This window comes from Ostrinia nubilalis, chromosome 5 (genome assembly GCF_963855985.1).
Source record: "Ostrinia nubilalis chromosome 5, ilOstNubi1.1, whole genome shotgun sequence".
Classification (NCBI taxonomy): domain Eukaryota; kingdom Metazoa; phylum Arthropoda; class Insecta; order Lepidoptera; family Crambidae; genus Ostrinia; species Ostrinia nubilalis.
Genome location: NC_087092.1, coordinates 15105359 through 15129929, shown reverse-complemented (window position 1 = coordinate 15129929; position 24571 = coordinate 15105359). Strand labels below are relative to the sequence as shown.

The 24571-nt window shown below is 39.1% G+C and overlaps 1 protein-coding gene across 2 annotated transcripts in view; it reads left to right on the top strand.

Moving 5' to 3' along the window:
* The window catches only part of LOC135072025 (putative nuclease HARBI1), a 497753-nt gene that overhangs the window by 57959 nt on the left and 415223 nt on the right, over nt 1–24571 (top strand). The gene's annotated exons all lie outside the window — the stretch shown is intronic.

The window sequence follows — 24571 nt, the reverse complement described above, 5'->3', positions numbered from 1 at the left end:
GAACCCGAGTTGTTTATCTTTGGAGCTGAATGATCCTATGATCGATTATTTGCGAAATAAACTGGTTATAGTGAGACCAAAAAGCTGGTTAAGTCTTTGGGTTCTGTTATTTCACGCCTATTTATCCATCCTAGTTCGTTATAAGATAATCACGTAAGCTTTTATTCTTTCAAGAAGTAAGATTCAAAATTTCCTCAAACGTTCATAATTCTCTAAGCTAGGTTAACTAACTGTTGCAATGAGAATTTTTATTGTACTACTTATTTCTCATTCCGACTTTATTATAACAGCATTCTAACTATCTAACAGCGCATTCATTTACGCCCTGAATTCAGAGATTACATTGCAACGGGGCGTCTTAGCTAGCTCAGTCTGACACCCCGCTGTTTAGTACTAAGTCCCAGTTCGCCTTCTGCGATGAGGGATGTGTACCTATCTAGGATGCCTACAGGGATATTTGACCAAGGAAACGCACAATCAATAACACAATGGCACTTATAATTCAGGTTCCACAATAGTTTACTTATTCTAGTTTCACTGACTCTAAATTACTATTATTTAAATAATGAACAAGTTATTCTACAATTGCAAATCTACTATGACAAGAGGGATAGCGACGCGCCCGGTTCGCGTCCCGAAACTAGTTTACGTATCCGCGAGAGGGGCGGCGCCCTGTGCGAGGTTTAGCGAGTGTTAGTTTGGATACTTATAAACTAGGGGGGGTAGGACGGTTCGCTCCCAAATCGGTAACCGAGGTTAACGAAGTGGGGATTCGTGCACCAAAGGTAAAAGGCTTGGGACCTACGTGGCGAGTGGGGAGGAATTACAGGAAGGGTGGCAGCGGGATTGCTACCGCAGGTCGGGATTGAGTAAAGCATGCACTCGGTAGGGATTTGGATGTGAATACAGGCAGCGATGGTTCGCTCGTGTCGCGGAAACCGCGCGAGCAGAAAGTCCTATCGAGCCAGGTTAGTGGGAACAGTGAGGGTAGCTATTCGCTAGGGACTCTTGCGCAATTAGCCGTGAGAAAGTTAGACGCGCGCGCGATCGTCTGGCTGTTGCGATGGCTCCCGAGCGAATGCTAGGCGCCCGCGGTCGCCGCCGTCTCTTATATTAGCTCGGTCCGTGCGGCGTGCGGCCGCGCAGCCGTAGGGTTGTCAAAATCTCCGCGCTCGGTGCTAGGGCTGTCGATGCGTCGCGGGGCGCGTCACATCCTCCCTTGTTTTGGAGATTTTTACCTGGAAAAATCACAAGTCTGGTACATAAAGGTTCTTTAAGAACAACTAAAGGTCATGATAATAATAAGTTATTTCTGGGTAACTTCATGGCGAGTAAAAATTAAAATGTAAAACATGACGGAACATTACTTATTTACTTATAATAATATTAGCTAACTTGGTCTTGAAACAATGTTATTGAGATACCCTTAACTTTTTGCTTACAATGAACTAATTAAACGCTAATATAAGCTAACTTAGTTTTGAGACAATGTTGTTAAGATAGGTAGGACCTTTGACCTTTTGTTTACAATTAACCCGTTAAACGCTAATTTTAGCTAATTTAGTTTTGAAACAATGTTATTAAGATACCTTTAATTTTTTTTGCTTACAATGAACTAATTAAACGCTAATTTTAGCTTAGTTTTGAAACAATGTTATTAAGATACCTTTAATTTTTTTTGCTTACCATTAACTAATGAGCTAATTAAACGAGTTGTTTAATTTGTTATTACGAGTATTACTTGAAATATTTCTTTAATACAATAATAGTATTCATGGCACTTGTTATTAATATTTCTAGTTTACTAGTTTTATTATTTAAATTACTATACTCAGAATAGGCATCTGATTAATGTTAATAATTTCTATAATTATTAAAAGTTATACAAGACAATGGCAGTTAAGGGGTTAAGTTTTAACTACAACAATATTATTTCATAATGGAATGCAGCCTGACGCGGCGCGCAAACATTAGGCAGGTAAAATCTAGTTATGAGTCATCTAGTAAGCGAGCGCTGTTGATCGCCCGTGGCGAATAGAAAAATACATGTTTCTCTGATAATATGCAAATGAGCTCGCTCGGTGAATCGTTCTTACAATGTTTGTTTACTATTTAAAAGTTATCGAGAAACTGGTAGTACTATTGACGCGTAGCAAACCGGTTTGTTATTTATGTGAGTTTAGGTTGCGAGTTACGAGTAAATAACAATGCGATTTGCGTCAATAGTTATTTTACGAGATTAAATAGAACAATTGAACGATTTAAATTATACAGGGCTACTTTGTAATAGTTATAGGTTATTGATATATGATATTTAACGAGATTAAATTCAAGAACTGAATGATCTAGATTATACAGGGTTGCTATGTAATGTTAATTAATACTTATAGGTTATTGATATGTGATATTTAACGAGATTAAATTCAAGAACTGGATGATCTAGATTATACAGGGTTACTATGTAATGTTAATTAATACTTATATATTATTGACTTGTTTTGAAATGCTGATGAGTTTACTTAAACGAGAACAGATTAGGTAATAAACAATTTGTACTTTGTACTTGAAACCTAGCTTAGGTATTAAGTTTAAACTACGAGTAAATGTTACTAGCCTTGTTCAGCTGGTTCTGGATTTGGCCGCGCCTCTTCTTTCTCCCCGGCCGCCTCCTGGTCTGGTCCTCAGCTCGGGTCGGCTCCTCTCCAGGGCCGGATTCGCGCCAGTCCAGGTCTTGTGGGTGGTCGACGGTGTCGACATCGAGGATTTCGGTCCAGTCTGTGGACCGGTTCGATGATCTGGGTGGTGGTCTACACGGGTCTGTAGACACTGCGCTCCAGGGTTTGCGTGCGTTGTTAACTTGGCAGGTTTTGCAGTTCTTGACGTACGTTGACACATCTCTGTACATACCGGGCCAATAATATCTCTGTGATATTTTGTTCAGTGTTTTCGCTGTTCCTAGATGGCCTGCGGTTGGTGTATCGTGGTTTTCTTTTAGAATCTGGTCTTTTTCATTGTTGTTTATGCATAATTTCCAGTCTGATGATGTTTTTGTTATTGGTCCGTATGCGTGATTTATTATTTTCTTGTATAATTTGCTGTTTGACATTTTATAGCCCTTATTTCCGGTTTTTTGTATTTCTTGAATTTTCTTTTGGGTCCAGTCTTTTTTTTTTGTTTCTTGTGTTATGCGTGTTACGTGTTTATTTATTACTTCTTGATTTTTATGGTTCCGTGAATAGTCTTTTTTCTTTATTGGTTTTTCGAGTTCAAGTTCGTGTTCGAGTTTTATCTTGTGTTTTTTCTTGCTTGTCAGTGTTTCAGCCATTTCGTACGTAGGTACGATGTTGACTTCTGTAGTTTTTCTTGACGTTGTTCCCACTTGTTCCCCTTGCTTGGTACTATCTTTAGGCCATTCTATTTTGGCTCCTATTCTGTTTAATATGTCCATGCCGATCAGTATACTCGTGATTCGTGGATGATATAATACTTGGTGGTTAATTGTTTTTCCCTTTATATTAATTTGCAAGTCTAGTGCTTCTTTAATTCGAGTTGTGTGCCCATCTGTCATGCTAGCTGTTATGCTTACTGTTTTCGGTTTCAGGTTTCTTTTTACGATTTTCTTGTACACTTGGTCGTTGATGTATGATCTTGTGGCGCCGGTGTCTACGAGTGCTTGATATTTTTCGCCTAGTATCGATACATCTACGAAGGGACGGTTATCTTTAATTTGCGGACTTGTGTTCATTGTCATGGCCTGTGTGTACTCACTTGTTTTCTTACAACACTGTTTACTCATTTTGCCGATCTTGCCACAACCGTTACAAAATAGTATTTTCTTACTTCTGCAATCTTTCATCGAGTGTCCTTGTTTTCCACAGCTCCAGCAGCAAGTATTTGTGTTGTAATTGTGTATGTATGATGCCGTCTCCTTGTGTCCTTGATTTGTGCTTGTTTCGTGGTAGTTATTTCGTGGTTCTCGTTCTGTGAAGCTAGTTTGACGTTCTGCTGTGACATTTTCATAGTCGTTTGCCAGTTGTATTAATTTGCTTACCGAGTCTGCTTCTGATTTCTTGATATAGTACTTGTATTTTGCGTTCATGTTTTCGTAGATTCTAGTTATTTCTTCCTCTTTTGACATTTTTGCGTATCTGCGCATGAGTGTTTGTATTTCAATGAGGTAGTCTGTGAATTTTTGGCGGTGATGTTGCCTATAATTCACTATTTTAGCTAACAGGTCACTGTCACAGCTCACAAAGGTCAACTTGAAGAGTTCTATGAATTCGTTCCATGTAGTAAACGAGTTTTTATTATTTCTATACCACAGCACAGCTTTACCTTTCAGGAATCTGGGTAGCACTTTGAGCACTTTATCTGGCTTGACCTCGCCCGATGACATGAGTTCGTCCAATTGCTCTAGGAACTCCACCGGGTCGTTGTATGTGTCGAAACTTAGGTTCCATCTGGATGTTATGTTTTCAGTCTGATCCATGGTGTACGACATGTTTGGTTTGTCGTTGTCTAGTTCTTGGTGCATCTCTGTGTCTTCGAAATCGTTTTCAGACTCACTGTCTTCGGCGGACTTACTGGCGGACTGGACTGGTTGACGGGACTGCTTAGTTCTGAGTACTTCTGTGAGGTTCTGTCTCAGTTCTTGTACGGTTCTGTTCTCCGTTTTTATGTTTCTTCTTTTGCACTCGTTCTCAAGTTCTGTCTTCTTCAGTTTGTATATCCAAGATGTCGGTTCTGACATGTGTGTTTATCAATTTGGTCGGGTGCGAAGTTTTGCGTTCCTTTTGGTCTTTCGCTTCTCTAGCGATCTGGTGGTCCCTGTAGGTTCCGTGGGTTATTCAGTTGGGCGCCATTGCAACGGGGCGTCTTAGCTAGCTCAGTCTGACACCCCGCTGTTTAGTACTAAGTCCCAGTTCGCCTTCTGCGATGAGGGATGTGTACCTATCTAGGATGCCTACAGGGACATTTGACCAAGGAAACGCACAATCAATAACACAATGGCACTTATAATTCAGGTTCCACAATAGTTTACTTATTCTAGTTTCACTGACTCTAAATTACTATTATTTAAATAATGAACAAGTTATTCTACAATTGCAAATCTACTATGACAAGAGGGATAGCGACGCGCCCGGTTCGCGTCCCGAAACTAGTTTACGTATCCGCGAGAGGGGCGGCGCCCTGTGCGAGGTTTAGCGAGTGTTAGTTTGGATACTTATAAACTAGGGGGGGTAGGACGGTTCGCTCCCAAATCGGTAACCGAGGTTAACGAAGTGGGGATTCGTGCACCAAAGGTAAAAGGCTTGGGACCTACGTGGCGAGTGGGGAGGAATTACAGGAAGGGTGGCAGCGGGATTGCTACCGCAGGTCGGGATTGAGTAAAGCATGCACTCGGTAGGGATTTGGATGTGAATACAGGCAGCGATGGTTCGCTCGTGTCGCGGAAACCGCGCGAGCAGAAAGTCCTATCGAGCCAGGTTAGTGGGAACAGTGAGGGTAGCTATTCGCTAGGGACTCTTGCGCAATTAGCCGTGAGAAAGTTAGACGCGCGCGCGATCGTCTGGCTGTTGCGATGGCTCCCGAGCGAATGCTAGGCGCCCGCGGTCGCCGCCGTCTCTTATATTAGCTCGGTCCGTGCGGCGTGCGGCCGCGCAGCCGTAGGGTTGTCAAAATCTCCGCGCTCGGTGCTAGGGCTGTCGATGCGTCGCGGGGCGCGTCACAACATTATTAGTATTATTGAAAGAATAACTTCTTAACGTATATAATAATTGACCATAAAAATATTATAGTATCTAACAACTACTATAGTCAGCCATCAACCTTAATCCTAGTTATCTTATAAGTTAATTAATATAATGTTTATAGTATAGCCACCTACTCTATTGCGATACCACTCAGGTAACTACATATGTTTTTAAGCTCCTGTAAGTAATTTACACTATAACAAATTGCCATTTAGTAAGCAATAAATAATCTGAATTTAAATAATTTCAAAACTTTTTCACAAGAGTCTATACCTATTTCACGAACCTCGTGTGGTACTGCTTCTTCCTGCGACCTTCGTCCCATGGAAGACGATCGTGATGACGCCTTCTTACTGGACGACGAGGACAACTTCATCGGCTTAGTTCGCTTATTTCGTCGTCGGCTGACGGGCGTCCCGGGTGGTGTACCGGTTCCATCTTCAAACGTCATTGTCCTCAACTGTGAAATAAAGTTCTCGACGGAATAAACTGTACGACAAGCATCAACTCAACATTTTATGGGGCTATGTTCATATCATATTAAACTCAAGTTTGATCCAAAATCAAGATTAGAATCTAATAATCTATTGTTTGACAATTATTGTATGCTCTTTGAGCAAATAATGGTAATTCCACTGTTACATGTAACTATTTTACTGATTCTTCACAAATAAAGATTTAATGTTTGTGTTTTACTCAGTGTAACCTTCATACACAACTTTTGTGACGACTGGATGGCTCGCTTGACATACCAGCAAAATCTTACTGGAAGTCAGCAAGCCCACCCAGTACGTCTCCTAAATGGGCATACATAGCCCGTCAATATTAGGTGGGTATTCATTATATATAAAAAAAAACTGAAAGGCTAAAAGTAAGTCATCAAGTTAAGAATAGAAACTAATACAAACACACACATTAAAATCGAGGACACACTTGGACGTTAACACTTCATAATTAAAATCAAGGACACGTGGCCCATAGGCTCACTTGGCCGCTAATACTTCATAATTAAAATCAAGGACACACTTGGCCCATTGGCACACTTGGCCCATTGGCACACTTGGCCCATTGGCACACTTGGCCCATTGGCACACTTGGCCCATTGGCACACTTGGCCCATTGGCACACTTGGCCCATTGGCACACTTGGCCCATTGGCACACTTGGCCGCTAATACTTCCTAAGTAAAATCAAGGACACACTTGGCCCATTGGCACACTTGGCCGCTAACTAGTTGTGGAACATACATAGCTCCATAACAGCACACATGGCCACTACACTAGTGGTGGAACATACATAGCTCCACTGAATCCTACATAGCATTTACGTATTGAATAAATTAAAAGTTTTCACCATACCTCGAGTACTTGTTGCAAAAAAAACTTCCATTACAACTACATAAGTCTGTTGCCTGCATATGACTGCAATAATTATAACCCGAACCTTATTCATTACTAGCTCAAATCAAAGTAAAACTATGTTTATTCGTATAGACTAATTAAATTCCATTATTACTAACAATTCGTTAAACGTGCTTAAGGAGCTTATACTTTTGCCCTACTAGCGCTTCGAGACAAACATTTGGCAAGTGCTGAGAAGAAGCGTGTCAAGGATCAATTAGGAGTTGCCTTGACCAAAAGGATCGTACTATGATAAATTATACTCGACTTACGAGAATAATATTGGTAGTATTAGATTGATCACATATTATCCAAGTCGTTCGTGCTAGTAGAAACTTGTCCCTACAGTTTATTAATGTACTCTAATGATCGTTCCATCAAGTCTACAATAATAATAAAGCGACATCGTACTTTGTAGGCGCATCTAGTTTTGAAAACAACAAGCGCATATAGCTTCGTATACTTAAGGCGCATCTAGCCTGGTAACTGAGGCGCATCTAGCCAATTTGCAATCCATACGTATTGAAGTACGTTAAATATTGCATAAATACTAAATTTATGAAGGTTTAGACTATCCTAATTGGGGACTTTTAGTAATAAACGAACTAATTTACTTAGTGTGGGTTCGACTAATTCGACATTTTCACATAATTTCCTTTAATGAAACTGCCGATGTGCCAGTTATACCAGGAGTTATTATCGGATAAGAGTTTGGTCGAATTGGGTCTTCGTATATTAAATTTAACTTTGTCAGAACGTAGCACACTTAAGTATGCCATGACGAGATTAAACAACGACAAGCTAAATCGGTCTGAAGAAATTAAAATTTAATTTTATTAAGTTAGTATTATCAGAGGGTAGCCCCACCAATTACGAACATAATAATTTGAATACAATGTGCTCCGTATTATGCCCGTTCCGCCGGAGAATAGCCCCGACCATATACGAGACGCAATACAGCACATACGATTCGTACATGCACTTCAGTAGTTTTTTATTTTCCTTATTATTATTAAACTAGGGACTGGCTATTACTACTTAGGTATTATTATTATTATTGCAATGAACAGCCATCAAGACACAGGTCTCAATTAATAACAATAATGGTCATAACCATACTTCAGTCACAAGGTTAAAATATGCTTCTTTTTTTTTTACGTGACTAGATAACACGAGCCTACCTACATGGCTAGTTCGTAGAAGAACACCTACATGGTTAATTCACATAGGCACACCTATGTGGCAAAGCTCCGAAAGCGCAACTACATGGCTAGACTTCACAAGCGCAACTACATGGCTAGACTTCACAAGCGCAACTACATGGCTAGACTTCACAAGCGCAACTACATGGCTAGACTTCACAAGCGCAACTACATGGCTAGACTTCACAAGCGCAACTACATGGCTAGACTTCACAAGCGCAACTACATGGCTAGACTTCACAAGCGCAACTACATGGCTAGACTTCACAAGCGCAACTACATGGCTAGACTTCACAAGCGCAACTACATAGCTAGACTTCACAAGCGCAACTACATGGCTAGACTTCACAAGCGCACCTACATGGCTATAGACTTCAAAAGCTCACCTACATGGCTATAGACTTCACAAGCTCACCTACATGGCTATAGACTTCACAAGCTCACCTACATGGCTATAGACTTCACAAGCTCACCTACATGGCTTTAGACTTCACAAGCTCACCTACATGGCTTTAGACTTCACAAGCTCACCTACATGGCTTTAGACTTCACAAGCTCACCTACATGGCTTTAGACTTCACAAGCTCACCTACATGGCTTTAGACTTCACAAGCTCACCTACATGGCTTTAGACTTCACAAGCTCACCTACATGGCTTTATACTTCACAAGCTCACCTACATGGCTTTAGACTTCACAAGCTCACCTACATGGCTTTAGACTTCACAAGCTCACCTACATGGCTTTAGACTTCACAAGCTCACCTACATGGCTTTAGACTTCACAAGCTCACCTACATGGCTTTAGACTTCACAAGCTCACCTACATGGCTTTAGACTTCACAAGCTCACCTACATGGCTATAGTCTTCACAAGCTCACCTACATGGCTTGTACTTACGAGCACACCTACATGTCTCGTACTAACGAGCACACCTACATGGCTCGGACTAACGAGCACACCTACATGGCTCGGACTAACGAGCACACCTACATGGCTCGGACTAACGAGCACACCTACATGGCTCGGACTAATGAGCACACCTACATGGCTCGGACTAACGAGCACACCTACATGGCTCGGACTCATGAGCAACCTACATGGCTCCGACTCAAAACACCTACATGGCTCGGACTCAAAACACCTACATGGTTAGATTTCGAAAGCTATGTTTCACTAGCATACCTACATGACTGGGCCATAAAAATAATACGGCAACATGGCGAGTACTAGTAGTTTCTCTCTTTTATGTACCTAGGTATATCGGTTATCACAACTGTTGAATGCTCCGATTTCGGCTGATATGCTTTAATATTTATCTAATGCTATGCACTAAAAAAAAACTAATAATATGCTACGATAACACTTCAAAATCAAAGTAGATAAGTAATTGCTTCTAAATAATAATCTGTTTCATATTTTGTCCAAAAATAATAATTTTTAATACTTACTATCAAAGTCTTTTGTATAAAATATTATTATGTTCTTTTAAAAATATGTTGCTACGTACCTTTGTCTGTGGGCTGCAGATGTGGATCACACTCCCGCTTCCGATGTGTAAAAGGAAACCAATCGAAGACTTGTTCAAGTATGTATTTCTACACCACTGATATACACAATAATTATTTCAACATTACTTCTTACTAATAAGTACATCTTGTTTGAAAGCCCAAATCGAACTGCCTGTCGGTAGCATGCCAGCGATAAGGTAACTTCCCCTTCCAATCGTCAACGTCAACCCGCTCAAAACGACTTATCGATGGCATGCCCCGGAAGTAGTCAAGTGCAATACCTAATTATGAATTTAGTTAATTTTATTTCTAAAATACCAAATTGTATACAATAAAAATTCTAAAATAATTACATTATACAATGAATATGAGATAATCGAATACAATACAAAATTAATGCCCAAAATCATTCTAATATCTGTAACATGTCCAGGAAGTAGTCAAATAAAGTATTTAAATTTATTAATGGGTTTTAAAATTCTACCAAAATTGTTACAATAACATAAGCAACCAATCGTATAAAATACAATATACATTCTAAAATCATTACACTCATCTGCTTCTTTAGAAAATTGTTTTGGCGGAATTGAAATTGTTGGATAGCGAAGAACGAAGCATTATATTAAGTAAGGTACCTACTTAATATAATGCAATAGATCTTGCAAAGCAGGGCTCAAAAATTGTCTGCTTCCTAATTTATTTTCAACAAAGAAGAACGGTCATCTGTGACCCAGGCCCGACAGAAACGAGACATACCTCAATTTTTTTGTCATGTCTTAATTAGTTAAATTATGTATTTTTTATATTCGAAATCTATGTATAACACCAAAATATTACCCTTTGTTTTTGTTTAGGCGTTATACAAAAACTAATACAAAATGCCTATTTATCACCAAAATTGGTAAATGTATGTACCTAAATGTCTATTACAGCTGCTATGGAATGTATCTAAGTGACCTGGAGATACAGCCGGATTATACAGGGTGGAAAAAAAAATAAGTTACAAAATCCAAAAATTCAATGTTACCAGCTTCCATAATCTGTACCCTATTATTGGTACCATTTGAAAGAGCTCGTGAAGCACTTTCAGAATCAGTAACTAGTTTTTCGGTATCTTGTATAGTTTAGAAATAATCGAGTGAGATCACTTATCGTTCCATATGTATAACCACCCTGTATAATCCGGTTGTATCTCCAGGTCACCTAGATACATTCCATAGCAGCTGTAATAGACATTTAAGTACATAGATTTACCAATTTTGGTGATAAATAAGCATTTTGTATTAGTTTTTGTATAACGCTTAAACAAAAACAAAGGGTAATATTTTGGTGTTATACATAGATTTCGAATATAAAAAATATATAATTTAACTAATTAAGACATGACAAAAAAACTGAGGTATGTCTCGTTTCTGTCGGGTCTGGGTTTTTTTTGTATGGGGCGTGACCGTTCTTCTTTCCTTGCCGCAAAAACGTTTGGGATAAATAACAAAAGTTCAGGAGTCATCCGGGCGCGGGTAACAGATGGACGAAATTAAATAAGTAGAATAATATCCATTTGGGAACGTCCTGTCCCGAGTGACCAGGATTGATGGCAGCGAGGAGAATTGTTTTAGCAAGGCTGGATCAAGATGTAATTGTGTCGAAAAAACCAGATTCACGCACTTATGATGTGCAGATTTATGTATTAGAATCTTGTTAGGTTTTTCGATGTAAGGTTATGAAGTCGTGGCTATAAGATCGGAGAGTTAGGCTTAAGCCCTTACGAAGGATTCGGAAAAGCTGCTAATTAAGTTCATATTAGTGTTTAAACTAATTTTTTTTTTTTTTTTTTTTTTGGATGGCAACCAAACCCCTCTGGGAGGTTTATTTCTGCCAATGTCGAGTGAAAAATAATTGACAAAGTTATCAATAGAACGTGGGTGTTTCAGTTCTATTGATTTTTCATGGATTCCGTGGAGTTATGTATGCCCGTAAGCAGGTTTCGAGACGCCACCGGGTCCAAAGCGGGTTGTTCATACGACAACCCACTCGACACTCGATGCGCGCTCAAATTCGAAGTATTTCAATGTTTTTTATAATTTATCACTTCACTGCACTTTAGAACACAAAATAACACCAAATTTGTACACTAAAGTCCATTAAATAATAAATTGAAACCATTAAAACAGATCGACCATGCTTCCCGTTCAACTACCCTCCACGGAATCGTTTAAACTAAAAGAACATATTTTTTCATACTATATGACTTTTAATTCCGCATTCGATTTCTAATAAGGGTGAGTAGAGTACCTACTTAACAAATTAAAAGGCTTTATTCAGAGTTTTTTTCACAATTCAATAAGCATATTAAAACAATCTTATGTAAGCTAAGTCTCCTTTAAAACTCATTAAAAACTCATTAAAACTCATTTATTTCTGTAAATAGGCTTAAAAAAAGCACTTTTACACGTCCCAGTATTAACCCTACCACTGCTTCAGGACAATAAATGGGCCAGTGCTGAGAAGAAGCAGCGCAAGAAACTCAGTCACTATTGTCAGCCTCTTTTTCAAAGGTTTACATGCTTTAAAATGTACAAAGTTATAAATGTTTATGCGAGCTAGGCAGTAACGTATCCCAAACATTTTTATCTTTTAAATAATCATCGACTTTATAGTAGCCCTTTTTCATTAAGGTACTTTTAATATGTGCTTTGAATTTATGAATGGGTAGTTCTACAACAGTTTGTGGTAATTTATTAAAGAATTTAATACATTTTCCCATAAATGAATTACCAATCTTATGCAATCTGAAAATCAATCTTTAGTTGAGTTTAAAACCACTTCGACTGCATCTGCCAAATATAATCTGCTACAAACAGCTTGGCTGAGGCTTCCATCTTTAATTTTAAATGTAAAGTCTCCCGGCACGCAGCTTGCATATCAAATCAGACTGCTAATAAAGACGAGGCAGCACGGGGCAATTTCTAAGAGCCAAAGCTCACGACGCGTTGCGACGGCGATGCGACGCAGTGGTGTCGCTGCGTTGTCTTAGGCCCAGAACAGACGGTGAAACGCAACTGCAACGAAACTGAAACTTTGTGATGATTCTGATGAATGAAACTGAAACTGAAAGTTTCAAACTGGTCGCGTCATGTGTGGTCTCTCAACGGACGCTATGGCAGAAACTTAGATGCAACTCAAAAGTAACTAGCAGTTGCAGTTTAGTTGCAGTTGCGTTTCACCGTCTGTTCTGGGCCTTAGGGCCCGTTCTCGTTAAAAGTCAGGACTTCTCAGGAGAAGAGAGGAGTCTGAGAGACCAAGGAAGTAGGTGGTTAAGGGTTAATATACTCAACATCAAATAAACCGCACCTTCCGCGACGCGAACTTTAACGATTTTTTTCTGACACAATCATGGTGCCCCAACAATATTGGTGTTATTTGAAAGCCCAATAAATATCCTTAAAGAAAAACACATTTAATTTCTTAATAAATGATTAACATATACCATAAATGTGACTTGAAAAAATACCTCACTTTGGGCCCACCTATGGGATCAATTAGACCAATTTTTATGGTTATAAAACCAAATAATGATCTCACGTGTCCTCTTTAACAGATGGATAGCGATTAATCCCAACTTAACAGTTTTATAGCCATAAAAGTTGACTTTAGCGTAACTACCTATTTTTTGAAGAAGTGACTCTGGATCCTTCTAAAGACACATTTTTGGGGTAAAAACCTTTCCTTTAATGAAATGAAGGTTAGAACTAGGCTTTTAAATGGTGCCAATATTGGTGGGAAATGGGGATGCATACGTTTGAAAATGCTTGTCGCGGGAGGTGCGATTTATTTGATGTCGAGTGTATTAAAACACGTATACTAGTAAACGGGATCCAGCAAAAACATTCGGCGCCGCGCCGCGCGATACGTCGAAATCTTTGCGATGCGGCGCCGCAACGCATCGTGAGCTATGGCTCTGAGCAACCATTCTACAAGATGGCTGAAGGCCCGCCAAAACATTACGTTACATGCTGAATGCAAGGCAATCTAAGTAATCCTGCAAAGTAGCGGTTTAATAAAAATATTATTACAAAGAGCTTTGCTTTGTAAGTTTATGGGTTTATTTGTGTGAAGTAATCTATGGGAATGTTGAATTTTGGCTTTGAAAATTCTTTCACCAGTGGAAAACTGCATTGTTCCAAAGTGACATAAGTCAGCTATAATAAAAAATATATGCTGATATCCTCACGGGCGAAGCCACAGGTTAATAGCTATTTTACTAAGTATAAAAAGGCTAGGGTGATGATGGCTTTTATGTCAGGGATGAAAATTAACTGGGGTCTTCAATAGATGAGTGCTTAAGGTCCTTATCAGATACACCAGCCTTTATGCTTTTTGGCATCCTAACCAGTACAATTTCAGTTGTCATAACTCTTATAAACAGTTATATGAATGACAAAGCTGTGCCAAGTGCAGTCGTTATCAAACTACGTTCTAACGTCATGAATGCACGCGATTACGAGAGCATCTTGTCTGTGCGAGTTGGTAGGGGAGATCGAGGAGAGTTGTAATAGAGGTGAGAGGTGACTTTCAAGAATTTCTTCTCAAGAAAGAAGAACTTCTTGAGAGTTTGAAGCCGATTTCCCTGCGCTTATGACAGCGAGCTGACAATTTCGCGCAATAAATTCGCGAAGTTGCTAGCTCGATAAACAGTCTTATGCCCGTTTTCACCATCAATCCATAATTTTTAAGTGACCCCTATGGTAACACATAACAGGAATTTTGTTGTCATAGGGGTCACTTAAAAATTAGGGATTGATGGTGAAAACGGGCATTAGGCTCGGTTGCACCATCTCACTTTAACTTTGACAAACGTCAAAAATCTGTCAAACTTAATACAAAAAACACCGTTTATCGTTGTTGTTACGGTTAAAGTTTGGTAGAGCAACTCAGCCTTAGGTTCAGAGAAATGTTACAACATTCAACGTTACAACTCTCCTTGGTCTCCCCTACAGCTAAACGGCTTGCGAGATAACTCCGAGCTTAAGTACGGGCACATCAAGCTAAAACTTGTACTTTATGTAGTTGTAATTAGGTGCGATTTGCAACTGAAATGTTTAGTCTGATGCGCTCACGACTGTATTTAAACGTTTTGTAGACGGATAAATGAAGTAGTTATTTCTGAACTACTACTAGTTACTCACTAGTATCATTGTTGTGTTAATCTTTTGAATTAACGATTGTTTGCGCCTCAGACTAGCGGATCAGGTTCAGCTGGGATAGGTAGTACTCGTACTCAATGAATAATTTTATATTTGAATTTAGACTATAACGTTTATTTGACGTTTACAATGGTAATCGAATGAAAGTTAATAAGTTAAGTAATGAAGTAAGTAGACGAAATTTATGTCATCGCGTTTTATACATGGAGGACAGCGCCATCTATCGGAGTACCGAAGAACTGTGCGGCACCGGTCGATGTATGTCTTGCTTAATCTATGACGTGTCGTTTCTCCTCCAGTTGCCGCTGGATGGCGTTAGTGTTAACATACCCCCGGCCTTGGGAGTATCACTTCCAAAATGGGAACTTATTCAGGATCGGTTGTCATCTTCAATGGGCTGCACTGGCAGTGGGCAGATCTTGGAGAAGGCGCGTTGGACTATGCCAGATGCTGTGCGTATGTCAGCCACACGAGATACGCCGTCTTTGCCTGGGAACAGACGTATAACTCGTCCCAGCCTCCACTTCAGAGGTGGCAAGTGATCTTCTTTGATGAGCACAAGGCTGTGAAGCTTGATGTCTTCAGCATGCTGTTTCCACTTAGTTCTCAGCTGCAGCTCAGAGATGTACTCGGTTGCCCATCGCTTCCAAAAATGTTGTCGCAGTTGTTCTACTCGGCGATAGCGTGTCAGGCTGCTGGTTGGCTCACAGCTCAGGTCTCGTGAACCAGTCGCAGTCAGCGGTCGGCCGATGAGGAAATGAGCAGGGGTCAATGGTAGAAGGTCGTTTGGATCTGAGGACAGAGGTGACATGGGGCGGGAGTTCAGGACGGCCTCGATTTGAACTAATGCCGTGCTAAAACTCCTCATAAGTTAAATTAGCGTTTCCTACAACACGTTTAAGGTGAAACTTACAAGACTTCACCCCCGCTTCCCAGAGACCTCCAAAATGACTTGCATAAGCAGGTATTCTATGGAACTTGATACTATTGTGCGTGGCAAAATTTGAAATTTGTTCAAAATTGTCATCTAAAAATATAGAAAGTTCTTTTTCTGCTCCTACGAAATTTTTCCCGTTATCTGAAAACATATCTACCGGTTTCCCACGTCGAGATATGAAACGTTTAAAGGCTAATATGTAATCATTTGAAGAAAGACTACTAACGAGCTCCAAATGTATAGCACGAGTAATAAAACATATGAATAAACAAATGTAACCTTTTATTAATCTAGACCCTCTTCCTTTTCTGTTTAATATCATCACTGGCCCAGCATAATCTACACCACAACGTATGAAGGGGTATCCAGGTTCTACGCGAGCACTAGGTAAATTCCCCATAATAGGTGATAAAGTTTTACCTTTGTTTCTGGTGCAAATCACACATTCACTAACGATTTTTCTTGCCAAATTCCTTGCTTTGAGAGGCCAGTAACATTCACGCATGTGTGATATTAGTAGAAGTGGGCCTGCGTGCATTAATTTCACATGTGCGTCCCTAAAAAGCAACATAGTGTAACGATTATTACTGCACAGTAGAATTGGATGTTTTTTATCGTATTCAAAACTTGAAGAATTACCTAATCTTCCTCTGATTCGAATTAGTCCGGCTTCATCTAGGAACACATTTAGTCCTAACACACGTTTCCTCTCATCCTTGTCACACTTATCAACTGACACTCCGCTCTTTAGGCACTCATAAACATGAGGAAACGACTGTAACTGTGCAAGTTTACAGACGACGCGCTCTGATCGATTTAGCTCGTCGACTGACAAGGAACTTGTTTTTTCACTATGGCGTTCCTTCGCTCGCAAGCGCATCTTGTTTATAAAGCGGAGTACATAAGCAACGGTGCGAATTAATTTAGTAACTGATGAAAATCGATTGAAATCTATTAAATGTGGCATTTTATGAGAAAAATAACTTAATTTCTTTAAATTAAGTTCGGGCAGGCTAATATTATTTATTAAATTATCATTATAATCGGAAATATTTGAATTAATGAAATCATATTTACTCAAAAAATCGGGTCCGTTCCACCAAAGTTTAGAATCTTTAAGCAATCCCAAGTTAAGGCCTCTAGATACTAAGTCTGCCGGGTTATCTTTGCCATTTACATGCAACCACGGCATGCCACCAGTTAACTCGTTTATTTCAGTAACTCGGTTTTGTACAAACGTTTTAAGTAAATGAGGAGACATACGAAGCCAGCCCAAAACGATGGTGGAGTCTGACCAAAAATAAACTTTATTGAATTTTAATGAAAGTGATTCAATAATTTTTTCATAAAGTTTTGCCCCTATGTGAGCACCACAAAGCTCAAGTTTAGGTATAGTTATGACTTTGAGGGGTGCTACTTTACTTTTTGCGCAAAGTAATTTTACAATTACATCTGAACCGTCTAATGTACGCACGTATGCACACGCCCCATAAGCATCTTGAGATGCGTCTGTGAAAATATGTAACTCGGTGTGTTGAGTGTGAACACTCCTTATGAATCGAGGGATACGTAAATCACCGAGACATTGCAAAGAATCTATGAAGTTAAACCAAGTATGTGTGACGTCATCGGGTACGGTCGCATCCCAATCTATTTTTAGAAGCCACAGCTTTTGAATTAATATTTTGGCAATGATAATAGCTGGAGCTAATAAACCTAGCGGGTCATAAATTTGAGCTATAATGGCTAACATACGACGTTTAGTAAGTACTGTATTTTCTTTCATGTCGATTTTAGACGCAAAATATAATTCATCAGTAGAATTTAACCAGCCCAATCCTAACGTTTTGTTTTGAATTAGTTCACCAATCGAAAGTTCCTTTGAACATTTTTGCGTAATGTCACTACTTAAGGTCCATTTTCGAAGTGGAAAACAACCTGATTGCAATACTTTAGATGTTTTTTCGCATATCTTTATTAATGATTGAGGGTCGTCGTGGCCTGTGATTAAATCGTCTACAAAGAAGTCTTCCCTAATGACACGAGCTACTTCCTTGTCGTCACACTCTTGTGAAAGTTGTTGTAAACAACGCATACTTAAGTAGGGTGCGGATGCAGTGCCATAAGTGACTGTGTTTAATTGATAAACCTTTAGGCAATCAGACGGATTTTCACGCCAGAGGATTAATTGATATTGTCTCATATCCTCTTGTATGTTTACCTGCCTAAACATTTTTTCTACATCCGCGCATGCGACGTGCTTGTGCTGCCTAAATCTTAATAAGATTGAGAAAGTGTCATTTTGAAGAGGCGGTCCGGCGTATTGAATATCATTAAGTGATTTATTTGATGCCGTGACTGCACTCGCGTCAAATACTACTCGCAATTTAGTTGTTAGGCTACCTTCACGGTAAACACCGTGATGAGGAAGAAAGTAATTAGGAAAGCCATATGTTTGGATATGTGTCATGTGTCCTAATTCCTCATATTCACGCATAAATTGGCAATACATTTTCTTATATTCAGGTAATTTATTTAATTTTCGCTCTAAAGATAAAAACCTATTATAAGCCATCGTGTATGATTCACCAAGATTATTTGTAGAATCTTTAAAAGGTATTCTAACTGAAAATCTACCGTTTTTTTCTCGTTTAGTTGTGCTTTCGAATAATTTCTCGCAAAATAACTCATCTTCAGTGAGAACAAGACGTTTAGGAATATTTTCTATTTCCCAAAATTTACGAATTTCCGTATCTAAACTTTGAGAAAAATTACAAGACACTTGATTATTAATGCGCAAGCTGTCTGTATACAACGGACCTGAAACAAGCCAGCCTAGCTTACTATCTTGTAAGAACGGACCGTTAGGTAATCGAATTTTATTAACGTTTAATAACTCCCAAAACGTATCAGCACCTATCAAAATATCTATTTCTGAAGGTACATTAAAAGTGGGGTCTGCCAGTGAAATATTATCTGGTATTCGTATGAGATCACAATTAATGTGATTTGAAGGTACACGCATAGTAACATTCGGCAAAACTAAGCAAGTAATCTGTAATATTCGCATTATAATCACTCAACTTAGAACGTATATGAATATTACACGATTTATTAGAGTGTGAGACCGATTGTCCTACTCCTGAAATACGTATAGTGGACTGTAATAAAGATGCGTTTAAACGTTTACATAAGTTTTCTGTAATAATGCAATGTTCACTTCCGTTGTCAAGAAGAGCTCGGACGGTATGAAATTCGTTTTTATCGTCCGCAACTTCTATCAACGCAGTGGAAAGAAACACAATTTGTGTACCGCGCAGTATGTTGGGCGTACTCGAGTTAACGGTTGAGGAATGCAAGGCGGTCGATGTGTTACTACCGTTCAAATTTTTATTTATTAATTTCGATTGACCGTCAAGTTTATTTATATCTGAATGTAATAAACTGTTGTGTTTCGACTGACACTGTTTACAGGGACCGAATAAGCAGTCAGTAATTGAATGACCGGCACGCAAACAGTTACGGCAAAGTTTATGTTCATCCACGAATGTTAATCTACTTTCTATGGGTAAATTTAAGAAAACTGTGCAGGCATAAAGTGCGTGATTGTCTTTACACATTAAACAGTGACGTATGCGTTTTTCTTTAGGTTTATTCGTAGTGACATAACTATGAGTGGTTTGTGATTGTTGCCGTTTTGAGTCATAAGTGTTTCGAACGGAAGTAACGGTGCCTTTAGGACGATTTAAATGAATCATTTCTAACGTATCTGCTCGGTTACGTAAAAATTGCAATAATTCGTCTAAGGTTATTTTTGTGTGCGTGTTAGATCCAATAATTGAACCTTTGTGATTTTCCCATTCCCGTTCAGTTGATACGTCTAGCTTTGAAATAATTAAGTAAATTATTAATGTATCCCAATTGTCTGTCGGTTCATTTAAAGATTTTAAGGCCCGTAAGTTACGTAATATGCTATCAATCAACAATCGAATCTGTTGTGAACATTCCTTAGTGACAGACGGAACATTAAATAATGCCTTCACATGATTATGCACCAAAAGTCGCTCGTTATGAAACCTATTCTCCAATAACTCCCATGCGTGAATGTAATTGGAACCCGTAAATTCTAATGCACTTATGACTTGTAAAGCGCTACCACTCACGGATGACTTTAAATAGTGGAATTTCTGAATAAAATCTAGATCACTTCGTTTATGAATTAGTGAAAAGTATGAATTTTTAAATTCAAGCCAACGATCATAAGACCCATCAAAGGAAGGTAGTTTAATATCTGGTAATTTGATATTAGTAACAGTTTTTTGTTGCTGTGCTAAACTTTCAGAACCTTTAGAGTCTCTTTCCGGTTTAATTAACTGATGAATCACTGCTAGAATACTAAAATAAGAACTTTCAAATGTGTCTCGATATTCTAATTGTTCATCAAGCTCTGTTTCATCAACTGACATTTCTATTTTACTTTGAATATTATTAAATTCCTGAAAAGTATCTTTAGCACTCTGCAAACGAATTTCTAATTCAGATTTTTGCAAGAGGGTAGGTGTATCTAGCTCAAATTTAACTACAAATTTCTGTAAAAGAGTAATACGGGATTTAAAAGTACCACGCACACGTTTAAGATCGTTTAAATTATATTTAACGGGAGATTTTGGTAGTTCCAAATTAGATTTCCTACTATCTACACTCATTTTGGGGTCTAAAGAAAGCAAAGGAAAAGTACTCACAGTTTCACGGTGAACGGCTGATGAACGGCTGATTTCCCTGGGAGAAAAGGCACGGTATTAGTACAAATGATCTGGAAGGACACGAAGGGGAGGGAATACGACCTGGCTGATGCTTCTGATGGTGCCTGCTGATGCTGATGCGTAGGCTATCGATGTAGGTAACTGGTTTCCTCGAATTCCGGTGAGATGGACCAATGTTTGCGCCTCAGACTAGCGGATCAGGTTCAGCTGGGATAGGTAGTACTCGTACTCAATGAATAATTTTATATTTGAATTTAGACTATAACGTTTATTTGACGTTTACAATGGTAATCGAATGAAAGTTAATAAGTTAAGTAATGAAGTAAGTAGACGAAATTTATGTCATCGCGTTTTATACATGGAGGACAGCGCCATCTATCGGAGTACCGAAGAACTGTGCGGCACCGGTCGATGTATGTCTTGCTTAATCTGTGACGTGTCGTTTCTCCTCCAGTTGCCGCTGGATGGCGTTAGTGTTAACAACGATAAATATGTAGAGGTTAGCGGCCTGCGTCCAGCGCTTCCCTGCTACCTTTATGATGTCATCGGTCCACCTTGTGGGTGGACTTCCCACGCTGCGTTTTCCGATAGGTAGGCGGCCTCCATTCCAGAACCTATCATTCCAGAATCGATCAACATGGAAAGCATTGGGGGAGGCCTATACTGAAATGATGATGATGATGATGATGATGTGAGGTTGTTAGCTTTTAGCTTCAAGATAAAAAGATAGCTAGAACACGAGCTAATTACCGACCATTCGATATCTGCCGTAAGGAGTCCAGTGAAATCAGAAAAATAAAAATTAACCGAATACAACTACTGTTGAGTGAAACAAACAGAAGCTAGTTTGACATTATGTTGAGTGAAACAAACAGAAGCTAGTTTGACACTGGTTTATTTTTTCTTAATAGGTAAATCTATGGTACAAAAAAGTATGTAAAAGGCTTATAAAAAAGGTGGTCGTGAACAACTACCTTAATACTTACCTACTAACAAACATATTTGAAGTAGGTAAGTACACAATCCGCAAATACGGGTTTTATTCTCACCACGTAATACCACGCAAAATAGGCTTAAGTTCCACTTGATTCAGTCTATTTTGAGCGGTAGTAACTAATCCAGTACGTGTTTAATCTCAATACCTTGGATGAAATTAATAGTATTCAAATTGAAGCTATTCATTAATAACTAAACAATTATTTCATTAATGTCACTACGAATTGAATGGCAGAGGAAGTGTCAGCTCTAAGGTGATTGGTCTAAATTAATCCTTTGTATTCAATTACACAGATTTCAACGGAAGTGGCTTAGATTGTTAATAGATGCTTCAAAATTACTGTTTCCTGTTTCATTTATATCCAAATATTACGATACCATACCTGGCACTATTCAGTTAACACATACCTTCTATCATTAAAATACGAATTTAATTAAATAGGTAACTTAGTAATGATAAGCCGTCTCATTTTCGTTTATTTGTTAATTTCTATTTGGAATTTAATAAAATCGGTCAATTTACATTAAAAATTAATTTAGAAACTAAAATAGAGCAGTGGTTCCCAAAGTTGTCTGGGCTACGACTCATCAAATACAAGTTCCTAAACTCGGGACCCACCTACAGGATAATTAACCGTTCTTCTTCTCAGTCGGTACACTCTTGTCAGAGTGGTCGTGGTCATCATTTTGAATCACGATTCAGAGTGATGTTCCTCGTAATACGGCGCCATTCCTCGTTTAATTAACCGTTACCAATAATAATATACCTAAATATAGGACTTTTCAAATTACAAAATTACAATCTGTCCGGGCGGCTGACAGTTGCCCGCTGCCCAGCAGTTGGATCGATAGGATGGTGTGTCGTTCTACAGGCAGGGCCCACTCAATGTACGCTCGCGACCCACCTAATTATTGGGTTTCCTAAACTATGGGTCGCGAACTCGCGACCCATAGTTTAGGAAACCCTGCTGCTATAGAGTAACAAGGTGGTAACAAGGTCGACGGCAAATAAATAATTAGATTATCGGAAATCTTTTCCCATAATATGTTGTTTTTCCGAGCGTTCTAGGAATCGAATCCACGCGCTATTCGTGGCGGGAGATAGATCTTCCGAACAGATCTGTAGGTATATCCTCAGCTATAAACGGTTAACGGCTCAAACCCACAATTCAAGCCGTAAGATACTGCGCGCATCTGGCACCTTACATTACACATCCACGGCTAAGAGCCTCGCGCTATTATCATTATCCAAACGCGTACGCGCATAGGGTAATGTCACCTGTTCACGTCCATGTCCATATAACTTGGTTTATAGATTTGTAGGTGATTTGCAGCTGTATTTTTTGTAAATAAGTGGTATTCTACGTACATACTTCAATTGTACCTATTAATAAATAAATATTCGCGTCCAAATGACGTTCACATTTAACATATCTTGGCAGTTTGGCACGTGGCTTGTGCAGATACAGTGACTGTGTGTGACCACACCGCCGCGTCACTGTCACGCAATGCAGAACTGCTTACTTAGAAGATGTGATTACATAATACACTAATAAGCTGAAATATGGGTACTATTCTTTGAAAACACTGCAAAATAAAATAACCGTACCGTCACACTACAAAAACCAAAGGCCTAAGAATGCTTGGATGTATGACAGATGCTACTTGAATATTTTCCCCTGATTCTACATTCTACTTAATCAGTTAATACTTATTTCAAGGATTGTCGTTTGGACGCGAATAAGTAGGTGGCCCAAAACAGGCGACTGAACCTCAATAGGCGTACACTTCCATATACGTTATACGCGGGTAATGCGGCGATTTAGTCATAGACGCGACGTTCCAAACGATGGTGCCCGTAAATCAGTAGTAAGTGCTTTGTTAACTTTAATTCGGACGGGGCGTAGATTTACACAAACGACTTTTGGCCCCGGGATAAATATTGCCGGCGCAAATTGAAGCGTATCGACTGTAACAATCTAAGAAAGTTTGGATTTGTTTCGGTTGGCCACAGTTTTTCTTCTGCCATTGTAGTTCTAAAGGACATTGGAAGGAGAAAAGTACCGTAAATTATTTTACGTGGCCTAAGCCGCATTATTTAATATTTATTTTTTACAATTATTTTACTTAAAGTAACTTATGGGCAGGGCATATAGTACGCAGAACTGACGGCCGATGGGGCAGCAAGGTTCTGGAAAGCGCAGCGTAGGACGTCTACCCGCAAGGTGGACCGACGACCGTAAGGCGCTGGATGCAGGCCGTTACCAACCGGCCATTGTGGAAATCATTGGGGGAGGCCTATGTTCAGCAGTGGCTGAAATGATGATGATGATGATGAAAGTAACTTATTAAAAAGAAATCATGATAAATCAAGTTTGCCACGTTTGTCATCCCTAATAGATTTTTGTTATTTTAAAATATTTATATGGCATTGACTCTTTTTAAATATCGATAGTTAAGCCCCAAGAAACAACAAATAAATAGTTGTTAAGTGTCAACAAGTAAATAGGTGTCTTAAACACTTTAAGCAAAGCTTAAAGACATCAGAAACTTGAAAGTATTTTCAAGTCTTGCGTCTTTTGGAACAATTGACGGTATCTTTTTGAAACTTTATGTTAAGCCGGGAATTTTCCATCGTGCTGGGAATCCTGCTGTAAAATGTGGTCGTCCAGTTTTGTAGTTTAATCAAGGGGATGCAGTGGAGAGAAGTGGTCATCGCGCATTACTCGCTCTTTATTAAGACCCGTGCGGCAATCCACCTACGAGACCGACAGATTAGAAACATACAGCTGAGAAAAACACCCAGCC